The sequence below is a fragment of the Marmota marmota genome, unplaced genomic scaffold, assembly GCF_001458135.2.
Source record: "Marmota marmota marmota unplaced genomic scaffold, marMar, whole genome shotgun sequence".
Taxonomy (NCBI): domain Eukaryota; kingdom Metazoa; phylum Chordata; class Mammalia; order Rodentia; family Sciuridae; genus Marmota; species Marmota marmota.
Window position 1 is genome coordinate 26,814 of NW_026007217.1, and position 23,102 is coordinate 49,915.

General features: G+C 39.5%; 1 long non-coding RNA gene across 1 annotated transcript in view; it reads right to left on the reverse strand.

Moving 5' to 3' along the window:
* Nucleotides 1-22,877, reverse strand: part of LOC125614793 — a 36,373-nt gene extending 13,496 nt beyond the window's left edge. Inside the window, exon 1 of the long non-coding RNA XR_007345360.1 lies at nucleotides 22,407-22,877. This is a non-coding gene — a long non-coding RNA (uncharacterized LOC125614793). The remainder of the gene's footprint in view (nucleotides 1-22,406) is intronic.
* Nucleotides 22,878-23,102: the final 225 nt, after the last annotated feature.

Consider the following 23,102-nt stretch of genomic DNA (forward strand, 5'->3'; position numbering starts at 1 on the left):
CTTTGATATAATATGAGCAACTAAGAACAGAGCAGGGAGGAAGAGCAGGAAGAAAAGATTAACATTAAACAGAGACATGAGGTGGGAGGGAAAGGGAGAGAAAAGGGAAATTGCATGGAAATGGAGGGAGACCCTCATTGTTATACAAAATTACATATAAGAGGTTGTGATGCAAATGGGAAAATAAACAAGGAGAGAAATGAATTACAGTATATGGGGTAGAGAGAGAAGATAGGAGGGTCGGGGAGGGGGGATAGTAGAGGATAGGAAAGGTAGCAGAATACAACAGTTACTAGTAGGGAATTATGTAAAAATGTGGATGTGTAATCGATGTGATTCTGCAATCTGTATTTGGGGTAAAAATGGGAGTTCATAACCCACTTGAATCTAATGTATGAAATATGATATGTCAAGAGCTTTGTAATGTTTTGAACAACCAATAAAAAAATAAATAAATAATAAAACTTAAAAAAAAATCAAAACATTCACATAGAATCTTTGCTATATTTTAAGGTACCACTCTTGTTTTTGCTTTACTGAACAGAATCAATTCCACATATTTGAGTCCCAATGTATATGGCAATACATTAACCTAAGCACCATGAAGAATATAAGAAATACAAGATATCTCCTTTGAAATAAAAAAAAATAAGAACCATAAATGCTAAGCCATTACCATCTAAATTATACCAGGGCTTTTAAAATGTAATCTTAGATGTTCTACTCACTCTCATAGTAAGAGGCCTGAGACTCAAAGATATTTAATTCCTCACTAAAGGTCACTCAATGAATGCATAACAGCTCTTGTTCTTAAGCTTTTACAGAATTTTTGGTAATACATTGCAGAGGTTCACCAATCTTTTTTAAAAGTAAGACACAGAAGTTGTTTTAATCTGTTTTATAATGTTATAGAAAAAATACCAGAACCAGGACAATGTATAAAAAAGATATAAATGCATAAAAATCTTTTCTGAGGGGCTGGGGTTGTGGCTCAGTGGTAGAGTGCTCACCTAGAACATGCAAGGAGCTGGGTTAAATCCTCAGCACTACATAAAAATAAATAAATAAATAAAATAAAGTTATTGTGTCCAACTCCAACAATCAATCAAACAAATAAATAAATAAATAAAATTTTTTTGAGTACATAGTTCTAAAGATTTAAGTACATTGTACCAGAACCTTGTAAGATCCTGTTGCAGCCACTTCATCTGCATTACACAAGAGATGGCCTTATGGTGAGGGCTCATTTGAGAGGGAGAGAGAACATAATGAGACAGGAAGTCAGAGAGATTCAGAAACAAGACTTGCTCTTTTTGTAACAACCTGCTTTAATAGGAACTATCTTGTGTCCCATGAAATTTACATTAACCCTTTCCAATGGCATCCCCCCCAATGATCTAACCACAATCTACTAGATATCACTTCTTTAGCATTCCACTATTTTCCAACTCTCTCCCTTTGGAAACTAAGTTCCCAACACATGAGCATTTGGGAGACATACTCAAATCATAATGAAAGTAATATGAGAGAGACAATGGTATAAGTGAGACATAGAATGTCATTTCTTAGTAGTCATAAAGATTCTAGATACTAAAATAAAATGCTTTAAAATATAGAAATTATTTTAGGTGGAGATTTTATTTTAAAACAATAGGAAATTTAAACTACTTTTTGAAGAATGAATGAATTTGAATGTGACAAAACTAATGTGCTAGGTATAAAAAAAGAAAGAAAATGTCTGTGAAAAATCTCAAAAGATGTTTAGTAAACCATGCCTAGGTATATTAAAAGAATGGTGGGATTTCTGAATATGGTATATCAAGCCAAAAGTTTACTGGCAAAAATTTGGTGGCCCTCAAAAACAGAGCAAATATTCATATGAAACATGCAGTGGACATCGGTCTCAAGAGCTTTCTACTTAAAATATCTGCTTCCAAAGAGTACATGATTCTTAGTAATTCTTGGGAGTATTATTTTTCAATTTCAATTTTTAGCTTTTTATACAGTTACTGCACCATCTCTTGGGCAGATCAATATTTTCTTGAACATCTTCATATATTAAACAATACACTATCTCACATATGCTTGTTTCTAGGTTGTCATGGATCCCTCCTAGTGAATTCTGAGATGTGCAAAAGGTTTAAAAAGCATAGAAATTTGCTTATGAAAAATAAGCCATGTTGTAGGTGGGAAGTAAAAGGAGAAAAGATGCAAAAGTCCTCATCTAACCTTGTATATGCTGATGCTACACAAGGTTATTCCAAAGATGTCTGGTTTGGGGTAGAGAAGCAACTTTTCTTATACACTATGACACAAAGTTCATCAAGTATGGTTGTTACTGACTTTTTGGGAAAACCCAAATTTATCTTACTAATTTTCACATTGAAAAACTACTGTTACCTTTAAAAAAAACAATTCATTGAAATAAATCTGACACAGTTCTTTAATATTGCAGAACAGAAAATTGGTGGCATTAATCACTGAATGCCAATACTCAGACCACAACAAATGTACCTTATATAGTTTAACATCTATAGGGGTACTTAATAAAATGAACAGATAATTAAAGTAAAGAGTGAAATGAGACCCAGAAACAAATAAGTATAGTAGAAGTTATTATTACCTTATTTTTAATACTAGTGCACCCTTTTGCTTTTTTTTCCCAAAATTCAATTTTTAACCTTTTTGTATGATATTTCACTTTGTTTATATAACATTAATAAATTGTACTTTTTTTATCATATGCACTCTCTGATGCATCTCAAATATATTTGCATACCCCAAGACCTTAGCAGATTTCTATACACATTATTCACTAGAGAAACAATGAAGTAAGTGGATAATACAATACAATTTAAAGTTAGATGTTTGAGCTTGGGTCAGAGTTCCCTGAGAGTTTGCATGCAGAATATGTAAGGTACTGCATTCAAATTCACCACAAAAAGCAGATGTTCAGATGAGGTGAAGTTAGAAGTTGTTTTAATCAGTCTTTGTCACCACTTTGACTAAATAAATTGCCCATAGAAATAGTAGAGGAATAATAGTTACTTCTGAAATCTATATTGCCTTTTTCAGTGTTTAGGAAGTAAAATAGGCTTAATCTATATACTTCCCTTGGAACCAGAACCCATAGCTGGTGCTGTGATCCAAATGAATGTGCCCACAGGAAATTGAACAGTGCCCAAACTCACTAACGCAGCCATCTGGGAGTTTTCTGTTATTTCAAGGGCAGAGATTCCATAGGCCTTGCTGAGCCCTCAGACCAACACTTAGCACTGAATTGGAACTCAACAGATACAATATTGAGTCAGAAATGTTTAAATAGGTAGAAATGTGGGTGGGTATTATCTCTTTGAAAGCCAGAAAAAACTAACTGGGGTTAATCTGAGCAAGAGGTGATTAGACAGAGAGTGGGGAGTTCTGTTTTTGCCCAGGATTGGAAGCCAAGGCAGCCAGCAAAACAGGAAGGGCACCTCACTTAGGAGCACTGCCATGACTTATAGAGATGAGGACAAGGATATTTTGAATGAAGCACAACATAAGCTCTTTCCTGTGATTTGTCTCTCCATTAAAAAGGGAAAAATTAACTGGCCCAGTGTGGCTTTTGCCAGCAACACAATGGACCATGTCTAGTGTGGAAGAGTATTTCTAACTTAGTTAAAGAAATAGAGTGCTATTAGGAAAGAGTGTGCTGGGAACTTTAGGGAGAAACAAACAACCAAAAAAAATAAATATAATATATTTATTCTCAAGGGAAAGCACCATGGTCCAAGAGGACAGTGGTATCTACCTGCTGCAATTTAGCCACTCAGCATCCTGCAGAAGCCAAGAAATTTTCACCCATCTTTGCTCTTTGTTCAATGTCAGTGGATAATTTGGGTAATGGGAACAAATTGCTGCATCTTGGTTTAAGTTAACTTGCCATCACCATGGATCTGCCATAGGCTGCTCTTCCTCATGTGCTTGAGAACAGAGCTCCAAGATGCAGGTGGCTGCAACAGGAGCTGAGATGATGTCCCAACCACTAAAGGCCTCATCACCAAAATGGAATCCAGCTACCAAAAACTGTTGACACACACAGACATGCTACATGTGCACGATGCAGAAAAGCTGAAGGGAAGTAGTGATGTGGAATGAGCATGCAAACTTACATCCACAAAGTGAGAAGGGACACAGTTTTGATTTTTTTCATCTCTGTACCACCTTTGATTGAGGAGACAGACCAGCACAGAGCAAGAGATGCCAGTCACTTCTAATGTAGGGCTGCTCACACATCATGTGCACCCAGACACCTGATATAATCAACAACCAAAGCAGGAGGGCAATAAGTAAACCTGTCAAGGGACACCAGTGCCCCCTATGCCACCATTCCATCCTTCCACACCATGAGTGCATTTATGGTGAGAGCCACAAGTTGTCTTTTGCCTTCCCAGTCATGGGGCTTGGTTGACAGATCAGTTTGACAAGGACACATTCAAACTGGGGTCATGAAATACTATTACTCTCAATGCTTACACTGGGGTCTGACTCTTTCTTACTAAAAATACTAAAGTCATTTTATTGTTCTTTCTACCAGATTTTGAATTCTAACCTAACGACTGGTCAAAATTATGAATATGATATGTATCATAAATTTATTAAATTCAAATTAAAGATGGTGTGTGGGTGTGTGCAGTTTGTTTGCTTTCTTAAGAAGTGAGCTATAGCAAAACTGACATTGGGGCTTAGGACACATCATGTTCTCTAAGTCACACTAGAATAGTAAGTGCCCTGACCACACAAGAGCCTCCTCACAACAGGGTGTGTGGCAGGCTGGCCTCTGAGGGCAGCTCCTTGGTCCTTGAAGACATGTTGGGGAAGGAACTCTGGTCACCAAGCCAAACAGATGGGCAGAGCAGGAAGATGTGGTGGTGACCCAGGGAGGTGTTGTGGTTTCTGGGAGCCACCAGGAAGTACCAGTATGGGATTGCTGGAGCATCAAAAAGTGTCTTAAAGGACTGGAATCCCAAGATGTAAGATAATGCCTCAGCAGGGTCCTGATTCCTCTGGAAGCTTTAGAGAAGGGTCTGCCCCAGCTTCTCTCCTAGTGCCTGATAGTTCTTTGGCTGGGGCATTGGGGTCCAGGGCCCACATGTTACCCTCCATTTATGCTTCTCTGAATCTGTGTTCAATTTTCTCTTCTGATACATTCCCCAAGTCATATTGGATTAGGGGCCCAGCCTGCTCCAGTATTATTTAAGGTAAATCAGCTCTACCTGCAATGACTCTTATTTCCCATGCAGGTCGCAGTCTGAAGAACCCTGGGTGGGAACTCAGGAGCAGGAGAGGTCACCACCTAAGCCAGGCATTTCCTTAGCTGGGATATCAACTTCCCATTTTTTCCTTTTTACAAAAATAGAAAATTAGAAAAACCCATCCCTGGGACTATAGTAAATTTTTACTTTTTTTTTTTAACTCCCTCATGCATTAATCTCTTAATGAATACTTAATGCTTTCTTCCAGAGACTTGAATGAGCAAAAATTGATTATCTATTTCCACACAAGATAAAACTCGTATTTTTAATCCCTGGTGAAAACTGCCAAGGTAACAAGTTAGGAAGCCATAGTCACATAGCTAGCTGACAGTGATGTTAGTGTTGGAACCTGGATTTCCCAACCAGGACTTTGATGCAATACAGGAGGTAGTAGATTTGGAAAGGGAGGCAAAATTCCCTGGAGAGCCAAGCTCTTTCTCTCACTAGCAAAATATCTGACTTGAAGATGATGAAGGAGAGCCCAAGACCTGGAGAAAGGGCCCTGGAGAAGATCTCAAGGTCAAACAATGTCAGGGGCCATCAGCCCCATCCCAAAGCACCTCCCACACAGGCAGTGGCAGTATGGCACCCCTCTTGCGTTGGAGACAGTGAGCCCCAGGGAACTGGTACTGCCTGTTCAAGGTCTAGGTGACCAGGGTTGCAGGGCCATGTGTGCTTGCTCTTAACTGAGTCTGCCTCAACATGCCATGGAAAGACAAGTTTATTGCCAGGTAAGTGCCATCCCAGGACCCTCACATATGTGCTTCTCATTTGGCTTAGGCACCTGCCATATTTTATTTATTTATTTATTTGTATGTTTTGAATACACAACAGTGGAATGCATTACAATTCTTATTACACATATAGAGCTCAATTTTTTCATATCTCTGTATATAAAGTATGTTCACACCAATTCATGCCTTTATACATGTACTTTTTTGTATTACAATTCTTTTACACATATATGCCACAATTTTTCATATCTCTGCTTGTATATAAAGTATGTTGACACCCAATTTGAATCTTCATACATATACTTTGGATAATGATTTACATCATATTCCACCATTCTTGCTAATCTCCTGCCCTCTTTTCCTTCCACCCCTTTGCCTATCTAGAATTCATGTAATCCTTTTTTTTAATGAAAGAGAAAAATGCAAGCCCTCCTCTGGGAGGTGAAGGCCTATGCAAATGCACACACTTCCTGCCACTAAGATGGCACCATCTCTCCTCAGTGTCTTGAAGACAAGAGTTTTATGGTTGCTGGGAGTTGGGAAAAAATAAGGCATGAGCAAGTAAAAGATTTCTGGACAACAGTGCACAATTCCCCAGGTTCCAGGCCAAAGCATAGAACATAATGAGTAATGAAGCCAGGACTCACGTACATAGATCTCAATCCCTGCTCTGTTGGCTGTGGGTGGTGAAAATGTGGATGTTGGAGAAGAAAAGTAGATAATAATAGCAATAACAATCTATTATACATTTGTTAGGATGTTTTTAAAATTCAGATTAACAGATGTTTCCACTACAACTCCATATTTCAGGAGCTGGTTGAAGGTGAAGGAGGTCACAGCCAATGCCCCTGGGGCCTCTGAGGGATGTTAATGGATGTCCTCCTCAGCGCAGCCTCCATAAAGTAAAATTTATAATCCAATAATTAATGTCTAGTTACAGGGCAGAAAATGGCTAAAATACAGGATATCCAGGACACCACTAATTATTGGGAAGCCTCTAACCCCATTATTTTGTTTGTCTTTGACCCTTGGCTTTCAAGAAAAAAAAGAATAATTTCTCAGCAAACTGTTTTCAGAAATTTCTAGAAACTATGCCAACTTGTACAGAGACAGATTTACATCTCATGTAGGTAAGAGTTCAGGCATCTTTCCCCTATTTTTGTGTCTACATTCATTCTCAAATAAGTAAAGCACACAATTTTGTTAAGAAACAGACTTAAGGAACTAGAATTTTGTTTTATTGCATTTGCTCTTGAATAAAATATAGAATGCATAGATCTTCGGTGTATTTTCTACAATGTGAGCCAATTTTCACCTCAAGCACATAGCTCTGCCTGGAAAATTAGCTTAAATCATTTATTCCAAAGTGAAAATTTTGTGACATCATGATTTGTTTTAGATTTCCCATGGAATTCATATTTCTTACAACTTTACCTTCCCTCTACATCCTAACTTTGGGCTATAGGAAAAAGGTGGCTTTCCTGTTACTGGTGAGTCCCCCCGATTCTGCTCATGCCCCAATGTTCATATTCACCCAAGGAGAGACATATGTGCTAACAGTGACACCAAAGACATGTTATGCTTAATACATGCTATGAATTGTTGTTCTAAATCTTCTGCAGACATAGCTCAATAAATCCTCAAAGCAATCCTGTCTGCCAGGTATTATTGTTATTATATTTCAGGGACCTACTGAAATTTGTAGAACTATTAAGGATCTGAGTAGGGATTTGAGCCCAGGGAGTCAAGCCCCAGATCTGTCCATAGCTACTTTTGTATGTCTACCATATGAGCTGTGACTCAGCCTGTCCATCTTGTTTCCTCCTGTCCCTGAAGCTAGAGACACAACTGGAATGGATGGGCAGGTAACTCTGCAGACCCAAGTAGATTTTGTTAAGAAGATTGCCTGACTGAAGGTCCATAGAGCATTGCTCTTTCTTCTGAGATAGCTCCTCATGAGCAAGATGTGAGCCTGGAATTTCCCAGGGCTTTGTTTTTCAACTCCTGGAGAAAAGCTGCCCTGATAGATGCCAGCACACACCAAGATAAGTTATGCAAAAGAGAGAAAAAAAAAGACCTGGTGGTGGAGGGACCTAGCTCAGTCTGAACTTCCCACCAGAGGGCTATCAAACTCCTTTTGTATGCATGAACTGTTTTGATATGGTAATCTGGTACTTGCCACTTTAAGAGACTTGACAAAGAAAAATGCAGGCAAGAGAAAGAACAAGTCCTCACATTTAAACATATACAAAATGGCATAGACAGATGCTCACATTATAGCCATAAAGATGAGACCCTAAAAGACCTGACATCTTTGCTAACAATAACCTCAAAGCTTGTCCAGAGAGAAATTTCCAAACTTCAGCAATAAATCAGTGAAAGAATAGATGAGAAATCCTGTTGAGCAGACACACCTACCATTCTGCTCCATGGACCACTGCCAAAAACCTTTGTGTTAGATAAGGTGTGCTGCTACAATATCCAAAGTCATCTCCCTTAACCTAGTGCACAGATCAAAGAAACCTCAGAGCATAGAGACCATGGGCTATCCTTCTAAAATACATGGGCCATAGACACAATTAGGGAGTCCAATTACTGTCACATTTAGTCTTTGTTTACCTGGTCTTACAATGAATGCTTAATCTTAGGCAGTACATGACAAAGAACACAGCAATCAGAGAAGCAGCATTTGGATTTTAGCTGAGAGCATAAATTCTCTTAAACTGGTTTCCAATCAGTTGTTCTAATCCTTTTGTTGGGGCTGTCTGATCAACAAAGATCATATAAATGTGAAGTCTTATTTATATACATAAATGTTAAATGGGAATAGAAGCTACTGGTATTTTTGCATTTGAAATCTATCTACAACCTTATTTATATACACATGAAGTATGTAGTTGATATGATAGAGAAGCTCCTGTTTCTACAAAATATAAAATCTTTTTCTATGTATGCAGAACACTTGTAGTTGTTCAAGAATGCATGCAGTTAGTGTGATATGAATGTTCTCATATTCTAAGGCATATATACAGCCCTTTCATAATGTTTACTTTGCAAACATTCCATTCTATGACCCTGCAACAATTCCACCCTGTGCAGACATTCATGGGTCTGAGACACACCTAAGTACCTGCATCATCAGAGAACCCACCCCCAGCCAGGTCTCCTTCTTACAACGGAGTCAAGCTTTCAGTTTCAACTCATACTCTCCCCTTTCAACTTTATTCAAGGTTTGTGAAATTTCTGAAGCATAAGAATAGAGTCCCAGATGCAGATCAATGATTTTTTTTTTTTCAAAAACAGATCTCTCCCTTTTTGGTAGTACTTTTCTTCACTCCTGCTGATTTGAACTGGTATCAGAATCAGTAGCAGATTCTTAGTTTATATAGAGCTTTTAAAAAGGGATCTGAGGGCATGAAATAAAGGGAAAATTACTGGAGAAAAGTCACAAACATCTTGTGCCTCATTAGAACTTCTCTGTTAATTTTTGATGCTCACCCATGCAGAACATTGTAACATACTGGCTTGGTGTAAATTTCCTTGTTCTTGTTCAGTAAAACAAGAAAGAAGGCTCTTAAAAATAAAACTAATCTGAAGAACTGTACCCTAAGATGAAAAATTGAATGACATTTTGGAATGATTAAATTAGATCATTTTAAAAAAGTAATTCTGTATTGCAGCATATTATTTTATACTCACCCACCAATAACACCCTAATAAGACCACAGGAATGGGCAAAGAATGAAAAGCATTTGAAAGGAAATATAAGAGAGTGAGAATAAATTAACATTTATTGGAAATAAACACGAAATAAGAATTTATTTGTAATAGAAGTTTTATTTACATTAACTATTGTAATCATAATTAACTGTCTCATACTAGGTACTATAATATTCAGTGATATGGGTAATATAAATAATATTAACTATCACCTATGAAAGAGTTTTTATATGACAAGCAATAGGTGTAGATTTTTTATATCCTTTTATAATTTTATCTAAACAGAAAACTGATGAGTGGTCTCTATTAGAACACTCACTTTCCAATTCTCTTAGCTAAGAATTGGCGGAGTATCAGAGACAACACTTCAAACCAACTTCATGACATGACTTCATGCTGGGTACATTGAAAAATGCTCAGAAGAGGTTTCAGTGTGCAGTAAATATTAGTTAAAAGCAATGTTTGCTTGGAGTGAAGCTAAGAGCTAAGCTAACAGCAAACATAACAAACTAGATAAACAGAATAAACTGGTGTGCCAAGAAAATAAGTTTAGCACATCTATGTACTTGGAGGATGATAGGGTTGACAGTACAAATCAAGAGAGAAAGAATATCAGTTTAAAAAATAGTTGTCCTTTACGTTGGAAAATTCACATAGAACCCTACCTCACACCCAACACAAACCACATTGAGAACAGGGCCTTAGGCTCTCTCTCAAGTCCAAGTCTTAATCTTCTGTTCTCTTTACATATTTTTGGTGTATCCTAATTGTACATGTTAGTGGGATGTTTTTATATTTTTGTACATGTGCACAATATGGTTTTATCACACCTATCTTTCTTTTCATTTTAATATATGACTAACATTTTCAAGGTCATAATATCAAAATCAGATATGGTAAAATATGGGATGTGTGTGTGTTTGTGTGTGTTTTTATATATATGTATATACTTATGTATATGTATATATATGTATATATATATGTATATGTATATGTATATATATATATATATAGAGAGAGAGAGAGAGAGAGAGAAAGAGAGAGAGACATCAAATTTTATTCAACAATAAATAAGAATGAAATTATGCCATTTGCAAGGAAATGGATGAAACTTGACAACATTATATCAAGCAAAATAAGCCAAACTCTGAAGGTCAAGGGTCAAATATTGTCCCCCAATGTGTAACCTATAAAGAAAAAAAAAAAGAAAGGTGGATGGAGTGTTCTCATGAAAATTGAAAATAAAAGGGAGATCAGTGGAAGAAAGGGACCAAAGAGAGTTGGGGGGAAGGGAAAGTGGAAATACTGGGGAATTATATTGGCCAAATTATATTGTTATATAGTGTGCACATATGAAAATGTAGCAACAAATCTCACCATTATGTAGATCTATAATGCACAAATTTTAAAAAAGTGGGGAAAAAAGATACAGTCCAGATGAATGACAATCACAGGAAGGCCAAAACTTAGGGGTCATAAGGAGACACAGAGAAGGATCTCTGCTGAAGCTCTACTGTGCAGAGTATAGAACACATCCCAAGAGATCTGCCAAGCCTCCTTGGCATTTCTGAATCACTTCTCAATGTGTTGTTCTGTAGCTGTGGCAATAAGTGGGGCTTGCAAATGAGGCAATGTGGTGGAGTGGCTTAAAATACCAAGTCCAAGACTGAACAATGTCTCCTTAACATTTGTTTCTTCACTCACTTCTCTTTCTGTCTCATCAGTGCTCAACAATACAGCCAGAATGTGCACGTGAAAGAGTTTCAGGGTGTTCTCTATCCCTGGCCTTCCTGTGGCTTGGCCAGCCCTTGAGTGTGACAGGCTCTTCTTCATTTATTTTTACAGAAAAATCAAACACAGGGAATGTAACTTTCTATAGAACTTGTTCAAAGATGAGAAAATACCTCCAGAATACTTAAAAAACTTGCTTAATCTCATATGGGACCCAGATAGTTTTCTTATAATTAAAACTAATTAATAATCTCAACTGGGTTTTTTGGTTAGAAATACAGTGTTTTATTTGCATTTCAATATTTGCATAATTCTCAAATGATGATGCCTAAAATATTTTGATATAAAACACAGATTATAAAATCTTTGGCATATCAAATGTAAAAACTGCCACTAATGAGAGTTTTAATTATGAATAATTTTAAGTTGACTTTTTAAATTCCATTATAGGTTTGGCACTAAACAAAAACTTTAAAACACGGAAAAGTTTTGAACAATCCTAAAACAGAAGGTTCTGATTTTTCTGGATCTTGTTCTAGCAAGGGTTACAGAAACACTACAAATTTTGTTTCATTGATTTTTTTTTTTTTGCATTCATTTCCTACCTTCAATTTTGTTGCATTCTGTTCATACTTTTAACATTTTCCCTCCTTTTTTCTTGATTTAGGTAAAATTTTCTCCTGATTTTATGGTATATTCAGGGAGGAATTTAGGTTGTTGAGTTGAGAACATTCTTTGCATCAAGCATAAGCATTTAGTACCAGAAAACTTCCTCTTAGCCCTAAATTTGATAATCTGTGTTTTCCATCTTATTCAGTGCTGCTGAGAGCCATAGCCAAGTAGGAATGACGCATGGCATTTTTGGTTGAAAGGTGACCCCAGCAAGCCATTGAGATGATAATGATTATGTTAAGATGTGCATTCAATTGGAGATTAGACCCCTACTGTCTGCCTATGCCTGCTACTTTGGAGCTCTCTCGGGACTCCTGGAGAATTCCCATGGGTTAGGGAAGTGCAGTAGGAGGGAATTCCGGAGGAGGGATTTCCTGTTGGAGTAGTGTGTCCAGGGAGGAGCTGCGTGGCATGGCATTTTTTTCCCTGGGAGAATGTATGGAGTGTGCTGGTGGAGTTCAGAAATAAAGTTTGTTCCTGCTTCAGTGGCTTGTGATTTGTGCCCAGCCAGACTGCGGCATTTGGCGGCCCATATGGGGAACATGTGAAGCTCAGAGGTAAGTGAAATTGCTTGCCCCTGAGGGAAGGCGAGAGAATGGGTGACCATTTCAAAAAACAATGTATTCTTATTTTGATTTGTTTTGATTTTGTTTCAAGCTGCTTATCCCTAGAACTTTCTCAGGCAAACTGGGGGACATGGTTGGCTCAAGGTTTGAAGTTGTTCGGCCCTGAGGAAGAGAAAATTGATACAACAATTTTTTGTTCTATTTTTGTTTCATTCTGTTTTGGGTTTGTTTTGTGTTATCTTGCTGGGGTCACCTTTCAACTAAAAATACCATGCATTATTCCTACTTGGCTATGGCTCTCAGCACACTGCTATGATTTTTACTTACTTCTTCTAGACCTCCTCTTTTACACATGGATTTTAAAAAGTGTATAATTTAATTTTCACATATTTGGAGATTTCCTATTGTCTTCTGTTGATGATTTCTCCTTTGATTTCTTGGGAGTTAGAAAACACATTATGTTATGAGTTCCTTTCTTTAGATGTGTCAAGCTTTGTTTTATGGTCCAGAATGTGGACTCCCTTGGGGAATATCATGGGTACTTCAGAAAAGTGGGCATTGGGCTCTTATTAGGGAGAGTGTCAACTGGATCCCGTTGCCTAATTGTGCTGTTCACTTCTTCCATGTCCTTTTTGATTTTCTGTCTAGCTGTTCTGTGAGTACCTGACAGAGTAAATTGACACCCCCACTTCAGTTATGGATCTCCTGTCTTCTTTTTCTCTTCACTAGTTCTTGTTTTATGCATTCTAGGGTGCTGGCGCTTGGTACATACATATAAAGTATCATTACATCTTCCTGGAAGATTGGCATTGCTCTTTCTCTCTCACAATTTTCTTTGATTTGATGTTTGCCAGATACTAAATTACCACTCCAGCTGCTGCTTCTGTGTCTCCTCCTCTTCCACTCCCCCACCAGCCTCTTCTTCTTTTTTATAATAATAGATGACATATATATATATATTTTTCCATCACTTTACTTTAAACATATTGAGGCTATGGAATTCAAATTGGGTATCTTTTAATTCTTTTTCTCTGTTATTCTAATTGCATAGTCTCTCTTTTCTTTCTTTTCTTCTCTACACTCTACTCTTGAGCTGATCCAGGTTTCTTTATGACTCTTTTTTAGTTTCACGACTCCCTCTGGTTCTTTCCTGCTACTTCTGGTATTTGACAGTTTTCATATTTTCTTTTTTTACAGCTATTCCTAATTGTTGAATTTTTTATGGTGGCTGTTTCTAATTTCTTTCAGACAAGGTGGACATCTGGATTATCTTGGTGTTGACATCAGATGTTCAATTTTTTTTAGGTTGTGAATTGGGGGGTTCCTGATATGATGGTGATTTCTATTTTGTCCTCTATATAATTTCCACATATAAATGACTCTTAGTCCTATTCAAATCTTTTCTTGTAGTCGGCAGTCAGCCTCATGTGACATAGCATATGGTCTTTGTCTATTTTGTGAACTTTTTTCTCCAAAGATAGCTTAATTCTCAGAGCCTTTATGTTATCTTTCTATTCTGCTTTGTTTTTTAGGTTCCATGGGTCCTCATTGGTCCCTGCTGGTGCTGCTTGAAAAGGTAAAGGGGGTTTCTCCCACCATACTGGCAGATGTCTTTTTGAAGGGAGGGGTGTATTGTGATCCCCTTGCCAGTGTCTCTCAGGGGTTCAAGTGTCACTAGGTAGAAGAGAACTCTCAGGCTGAGAGAGACCAAGGGGCTTCCTAGAATGTACTGTTTCCTGCATTCCCCAATCAAGCACCACCACTTTTGCACTGTGCAAGTCTGCTATTGCTTCTATGACAAATGACCACACAGTGTGTTCAAACAATACAACTTCCTCTTACTTTTCTGGAAGTGAGAAGACTGAAATGGGTCTCACTGGGCTAAAATCAACTCTATTCCTTCTTAGACCCCTATATAGAGTTCATTTCCTTGCTTTTCCAGATTCTAGAAGCTGCCTGGCTCCTTGCCTAGGACAGCATTGGATGCTCAAGTCTCTCTCATGCTGTGTCTCTGACTGGACTCTCCCTCTTCCACTAATAAGAACACTGATGACAACACCAAGCTCATGCAGGCAAACCAGGATAACCTCACTCTGTTAAGTAAGCAACTTAACAACCTTAGTGCTATCTTCTTTAATTTTGTCTGCAATATCACCTTGCTTATTCACTGGTCCCATGGTGTCTTTATCTATGCTGTTTTGATACAAAAAGATACCACAGACTGGGTGATTTGTACTGAACAGAAACTTATTTGGCTCACAATTCTGGAGACTGGGAGGTCCAAGATCAAGGGGGCCATGGGTAGTGAAGTTTTTCTCACTGCTGGAAAGAAACATCACATTAGTGAGAGAGGAAAGTGGCCAAAAACTACTTTATAATGGCCCTACCTTGGCAGTGAAAGCATGCACCCACCCTGCAGAGCCTGTGACCAAGCCCCTTGCTTAGGGTCCACTGCTTGGTACTGTCACATCAGGGATTTCCAAAACATGAACTGTGGGGACACTTTAAACTACAGAACCAAGATTAAGATGTGGACATCTATAGGGTAAGTTATTTTGCCTATGCATACACCATCACCCTCTCCAAGCCCTCTTTCCCTCATGGTGCAACACAAGAACTTGAAAATTATCATTAATCTTGATGGAAATAAGTCCTGGCCAGTGTTCTGCTGTGTGTAGAAAACACAAAATAGCAGAGTACTTATTTTAGAAATTAAAAAATCACAGAATAAAAAAATATTGATTTTATTTATTTATCTCTAAATTATAAAACCTAGGTTTTAACACCCACATGAAAAACACTATTTGAGGTTATTCTTTTAACTAAGGGCATGAAAGAATTTCTTGGCAATGAAAACTTTAAAAATACCATTTATACAGGAAGATAAGTTTTATATTTTCTCTTACCCAGTATACTGTCTGCTAACATTTCAAAAGAAAGTCTAATTGATTTCATTATATTTTACTGCACTTGATCTAATAAATTTATTATAACCAGCAGTGCTGAAAAATTCAAAGTGTTTAAAATATTGTTGGTCCATATCAAATGTGTCATAAATTTATGCTGCCTTTGGAAACAGGCCCAGCAGCTAATTTTGCATTGCTCCTTGCAAAGGAGCCATAATTCATGATTTTCTTTGACTTAAATTCAACGTACTTAATCATGTAAAATGCAAGTTTTGTTTGAATAAAAAAATGATTCTCCTCTAATTGTGGGTTCTGTTAAAGCTAATGCCAGTGCACTATTCTGTCTTCCTCAGTGCGACCAGCAACACTCTTGATGTGGAAAAAGACTTAAAGATACACTAAGAAAAAGATGAGGGTTAGAAACATAGGCAGACTGTAAGTTGGAAACAGAGAGTTGTAAACTGCCTATTTCAGCAAGAGGATCTAAGCTGAGCACATTGTGGCATCATTATATTCAAGGGATCAAAACATTTTGGTGGAGAATTTAAATTCATTCAGCTTAGGTCTCTAGGCAGGCACATCAAAAGCTCTGATAATCTGTGGGCTAAATGCTCACTTTGGGGGATTTGGAGGAACTGGGGTTTCAGGGCACCCAGCCCTTCTTTTCAGAAGCAGCCACAGGTAGCATGATGCCAGGGGTAATCCATGCTGGTAGAGGTCACATGGTGGGTATCCAGGGACTGCTGGGCTTCCTCAAAGGTCAAGGAAATGTCCGTTGAGATATTTAAAGCTATTGCAAAACCTTCAATCCACAGGTTACACAACAAGAATTTGGCACCCAAACCAATGTTCAGTTCCAGAAAAACAAAACAAAACAAAACTCTGGGCTACTAAGATCTTTAATTTGTAGAAGTATTTATTAAGTAATTGTGAGCTCCATAGTCCCAGAGAGAAAATATTTGACTTCAAAAATCCCCAAATCTACAACACTTCACTTTTTAAGGCTTCCCACCCCTCAGCAATAAGGAAAAATCCAGACAGTCCACTCTTGCCAACAAGGAAATGACATTCCCACAACATAAACATCATAATGCCAACAAAACATCAAAATTTCAAAACTCTCCTCTTTATCCTTACTAAATCTGTGATCCTGAAATGTGTTCTGGTGGATATCTTATGGATCTTGAAATGGCAAACACTGCTCTGAAAGATGGGCCTTTCTTGTAAAAATGGGGCTCACAAAGTGTATTGACTTCTGTTCTAAGATACACTGAAAGGCTCCATAGAGCAAATATGGGGAAGCAGCAAGTCCAGCAGCATCTGCTGAAGGCCAATGACCAACATGTGCAGTACCCAAGGGAGAGGCTCGAGGCTGGGCAGCTGGTCTTCAGCTGGCCCCAGAGACTCTGCCTCCCCAGGCAGGCTCATGAATCAGAGGGAAGGCCTTCTCCTTGCCAAACTGTCAGGCTCTCCCTGTGCATCCCCTCACCTATGCAGACAGGTGTGATGCCTGCCCTGGCTGTTACTCTCCAACCAAGGAGAGCGAGGCTCCTCTTCCTCCACAGAGGTGAACATTGCCTCAGGACAGAAGGAAAGTTGTCTCTAAGAGAAGATGGAGCTGTTGGGGTCATTTGGAAACTTGTTAATTTTTCTTGGTTTGTGCATTTTTGTCAGATTAAGATTACATTATCTTTGGCTGCACAAACACTGCCCATGATCAATTCAGCCCACTGGGTGGGGGCCTTCCTTTGCCATCACTTCCCTTATCATCTATGTGCACCATTTCTTCCACACCGGCAACATTTATGTGCAAGATCAGGGCCCATCCAAGGACAACAGGAGCCTAGTAAGAACCACTTTTCAAAAGAAATGCCAACGCAATTTACAGGCACTGAGAAGTGCATTAAATATTGACATTTTCTAACTAAATGCTCTCAGTCCATGCACAAACACTCTACAAAATTGCACTAGAAATGTATGATTACATTATTTATAAAAATGTTAATTCACAGTCACTGCAGACTTGCACTGGGACAATCAGACACAAGACTAAAGATGTTCATGGGCCAGGAATCCTTGTCGCTCTTTCGTGGTGCTCTGCTGTGGTGCCTGCTTCATCCACACCTTGTAAAGGTCATCAATGGAGGCCATGGTGAAAAGAGGGGCCCATTTAAGATGGCCCCTCACACCCCTGACTTATCCCTGTCCTGTACAAAGACCATTTGAGTGGACAGGCCTCAGGGGTCACAAGCACAGTCTCCAAGTCAGAAAGGACTGGCTTGTATTCTTACCCTGACACTTGGTAGGTATGAAAGGTGACTTTTAGGCAAATACAATTTCTTCAACCAAAAGATGTGGGAAGTGATATCGGCTGTCCCATTGGTCTGGTGGAAGGATATTTGAGACACTAGACAGAGAGTGTGTACCACACGGCCACCACTGAAATGTGTTTTTCAGCTAATATCATTATTCTTTATAAAAAAAGTAGCATTAAACTTCTTCAAATAGTAGCAGTTATTATTAAAAATAAGTTTTACTCTGAAATGTTGTTGTGAATTTCTGAAGAAAGAGGACAGATTTTGTTCTAAATGCTGGTCCCACCATAGCACTGTTCATAGAAATGGGGTTAAAAACTACTAGAAATATTGACACAAAAAAACAAACAAAAAATAGCATATACTTTACAAAATTAAAAATAGTGATAGTGATATACTTTACAAAATTAAAAATAGTGATCTGGCTCAGAGAGTGCATGTCCTTATCTAATCAAAATATGCACAAAATTTTAAGAGTAGTATGACCCCAAACTAACCTAGTGTGACACTTGGGCTATTGTAGAATTGGAAAATTGCTATTTTTTTTCATTATCAAAACATAATGCTCATATTCTGTCACTTGCTTTCTCTCCTCGACCAAAATGTCTCTTCTCAAACCAAGTGTCAAAATGAATATTTGAAAATGCCCACTGATGGGGACACAAGTATCTCTTCTGTCACTCTCTTTGTTTTTCTGTAGAATCACAGTCTCTCAAATTTGTTTAAAAAAATCTTACATTGGTTTTCTCTGTATTGACAACAGCTTTCCCTTTGGTGTCTTCTCTTGTGGTATTCTCATTAGATTTAGCAATTGGATCTCTGCAGAGAAGAGCCCAAACTTATGGCATTCCTAGTGTACTTGGTACAAATGCACTTGCAATAGCCAATTTTGGGGTAAACACTGCTGGGGATCAGAGGGAAAGGCACAAAGCCAGCCCTGCAAGGCCGGCATGAGACACATCCAGAACCCCACTGTGCTTGTCTTTCACAAGATTATAAAACCATCTTGTCACTAGATGGTGGTACCAAGGAGGTCAACTCAGAAGATGGAGTTGACCAAAACAGCAAAATACCCCTTCACACCACATGTCATAATCTAGGTCTTAGTCCACAATTGTGGTCACACAAAATGCAGGCAGATTTTCCTTTTGAGTGTACGGAAACAAACACAGTCTGCACACCATAATGAATGGAACATGGTCAATGTCATAATCCTCTCCTCCTTTTAGCTGACATGAAGTTTGGGGATATAGAATGGAAGCTAAGGACCCTCTTAGGAAGGAGGTGCACAAGTAATAATACATGAAAATGGGACTCTGTCTATGTCTGACTATCCATGGATGCCAAGGGCAAAATGGGTATGTTGTAGTGCCTCCCATCATCAGCTGGGCCACCAAGATATGGTGGTGTTCCCATTGCCAATGATAGTTGATTAGGGAAAGAGATGGGGGCTGAGGGAGAGGAGGCTGTGCGAGAGCCAGCAGCACAGAAGGCAGATGCCATCCAAGCAGGACACATACACAAGATGAAGATGTCAAATGAAGCCCACCAATCTGTGTGATTAGTTTAGATGAATAATTGTCATGTTTTTAAATGAAACAAGAAGGTGTTGAGGAGGTCCTCACAATGGCCCAGGTGCAGATAATGATCTTCATATCACAAAAAAGAAAGAAAATAATGCCAGGGAGGTTCAGGAACTAATGTGAAAGACAGGAGAGTCACTAGGTGTGTGTCCAGGTGGCAGCCTCACCACAGTCACCATTCCCTGTGATATCATTTGAGATCATGTTGAGGAGGATGAGCCCCCATAGAAGAGCCCAAGAAGATAATCTTGACCAGAACCCGGCTCTTCACACCAACCACCCCTGGCATGAAATGGGCACAGGAGAGAGAGGAGAAAACAGAGATGAACAGTTTAGGGTAATGTAGTGGACTCACCTTGGGAGGGTTATTGGAGGAAAAAGTGAACAGACTGTGTTATAGTCAGCTTCTTAACTGCTGTGATGCAAGGACCTGACAAGAAGAATTAGAGGAGAAATTGTGTTTGGAGCCTCAGGGTTCAGAGATCTCAGTCCTTAGACTCCATTGTTTTGGGCCTGAGGTCCAGCAGAAATCATGACAGAAGAGTGTAGCAGAGAAAAGCAACTGGGGACATGATATCAGGAAGCAGAGAGAGCTTCGCTTACCAAGAATAAAATATAAACCCCAAAGGCACATCCCCAGGGATCTTTCTCCTCCAGCCACACCCTACCTGCCTCCAGTGACCACCCAGTTAACCTTCATTAGGGGGTTAATGCACTGATTAGGCTCATACACTCATAACCCAATCCAGTCACTGCTAAGCTTTCCTGTATTGTTTTACACATAAAAAGTTAAAACTTTTTGGTTTGTGCAAAAATGATGGTTGATTGGCACCTTATTATACAAATGAGAGTCACCAGGAAGAGATGGAAGGAAACAACACAAAAGCCACCAAATGAGGTGAAAATTCCCATGTGACTTATTTTCTATTCACCTTTCCAGTTTTGTTCTCTAATATCACCCTATTTCCCTCACAAAAATTACTTTTTATTCATTGAACAGAATATAGGTGAAAGAACGATCAAGGATTGCCATTGGAGAAAATGCCTGTTTATTGAGGAGCAGCTCTGCATATTTATAGAGCCAGGGGTGGTTTGAAAGTTGCCATGGGGTGCTTTTTGATTGGAAGGTAAGGATCAGGTGAGCCAGCAGGGCTAGTCTGATTGGTGGGTAAGGATCATGTGAGCCAGCAGGGTTCACCATTGGATGGCAGGATCATGTGAGCCAGCAGGGCTCACCATTGGATGGCTCTTCTTGGGGAATGGGGAAGTTCGTCTTTGGAGCTGGGGTGACTCCCAACAATAGGTTCTAAAATTAAGGCCTAATATTATATTTGGCTCTGACATGTGGGAAAATTTTAAAGGACTCAAGTTACTTAACCCTAAGTCCCCCTTCCATCCTGTTGCTGCAGGGCTGGTCTCCTGGCCAGGCTCTTCCTGTCATTCTCAGGCAGCCTCTTCAGATTGAGTCCAGCAAACCAGTTGCATCTTCTAGTGGGAACGGGGTCACTTGTCCCTCTTCACACTAGGAGGTTGTCTCTGGACCTTGCTGGAGGGACTCCATCTTCTCCTGTGAGTCATCCCCATAATGAGTCACCTGTGGGCCCAAAACAGCCTATTCAGCCCGTCAGTATCCTGGACACCTCTCTGGCCTAAGGAAAGGTGATCACAAGCTACTGTGGCCTCTTTTGTGTGGTACCTGGTGCTGAGTGCTTAGTTCTTCTCATAACCTTTCCCCCAACAGGTGAATGGGAGGGCATTAAAGCAAGTCTGGGGGACTTTAAGAAAGTCCTTTTACTTGTTCAAGGAGGTCTAAGAACCCAAGGTAGACCAAAAAGACACCTTGTCTAAAGTCCAAATTCCATGTCACCCAGCCAGTCCTTTGTGCTGTGACTGAGATTTGCAGGACCTGCCTTCCCAGGATAGCAAGCTGATCAGAGTCTGTATGTGTTACCATCTATTTATGTGTAGCAGAGCTCCCCAACACTTTGTTATGTAAAACAACACACACTTACCTTGGGTTTCATGGCTCAGAAATTCAGGCATGGCTGAGCTCTTTGCTCTATGGTCTCTCACAAGGCTACAGTGACTGTCCCAGCCTAAGGCTTCTTATAGGACTGCAATGAAGATAAGAGCCAGGCTCCAGTATTCCTGATCCAGTGGCCCACTCATTGGTTGCTGGAAACACTCTGTACCCTGCACAGTGTTTGTCTGAGGCCAAGGGTCTTTGCTGTGCTTTGTCAAATCTTCCTTCAGACCCTGGTGGGGTTGCTCTCCCCAGGAGTTTAGAGTGAGAAAAAAAAAGGGTCCCATGGAACAGGGCAGTCAAAATGTGATTGTGCAGCATGGCTCTGGGGCTCTTCTTGGCCTATCTGTGCAGCATTCTCTCCTCCTAGGGACAGGCAGAACCTCTTCTGAAATGGGGGTCTTGTGATCTACTACCAGACAAGGGAAGTCAGAGTGTTTTTTTGTGGCCAGCTCCAAGACAAAGAGGTGGGGATTTGTTTTATTTGGGGAAAGGGGCTCCAGTTCCCATGAACTGCTTTGAAAAAAGAAATTCAGAATTCCAATTTCTAGAGATTTCCTGAGTGGTTGAGTAAAGGCAGGAGGATAGAGGAAAATAAAGACATTGGAGGCTACTTCTTGTCTCAAAGTGCCATGCTTCGGGATGCCATATTCCCAGCCCCAACTGTGTGAATGTCAAGAGGTAAGGTCATGGGAATTTCTCTGAAGAGCTGTCCCCCATCCTGGGCTTGATAACTAGACAGGCACAGTAGGGCATCCAAAATTCTGCTTCCTATTCCGAAGGGCAGGCCTCTTGCTGGAAGGCAGTGCACCCAAAGACCCTATTTCCAGATTCTCCCCAGGAGCTACACAGCCAACCTTACCCATGGTGAGAGCAGAAGGAACAGGGTCCACCTCAGCTTCCCACACTTTCTTGCTCTTTTTCTCCATCTTGAACATCCTGCCCATGTTGGAGGCCACTGGTGATCCTTCAAAAGTCACAGGCAGACAGGCCTGAACCCCTCTACCCACTGCTCAGAAAAAAACCACCCCAAGCCCTGAACCAGAATGTGAGATCTGTTTAATGAGAACCCATCTTGAGTCATGGCTCCATCTTCTTCGTGTGCTCTGGAGTTTGTTGAAACAACAGTCATTGTGTGAAATGACACATGGTGCATCTGTGCATTCACGTGCATGTGTACACACACATACCACAATCACATTCTTTCTGAAGCCTTTGTGGGCATCCATGTGCCATGAGTCCAGCATGTCTCCAGAGTGTGTAATGAAGACTGAGATAATTATCAGGAGATAACCCCAAATCCATTTGTTGTATGCATGCATGAGAGAGGCTGTTGATGTTAGGGCTTGTTACTCATGAGGGTTTTTTAAAATTAATTAATTAATTAATTAATTTTGTGTGTGTGTGTGTTTGTGTGTTGTTTTCTTTTTGGTACCAGTGATATGCTTGAATTCGGGACCCCCCAAATACCAACAGAGACCAAGATCAATGTAAACAGCAAAGAGGTGTCCTCCGCATACACACACACAGCAACTGGTGACGCTGAGAGGCCCCAGCC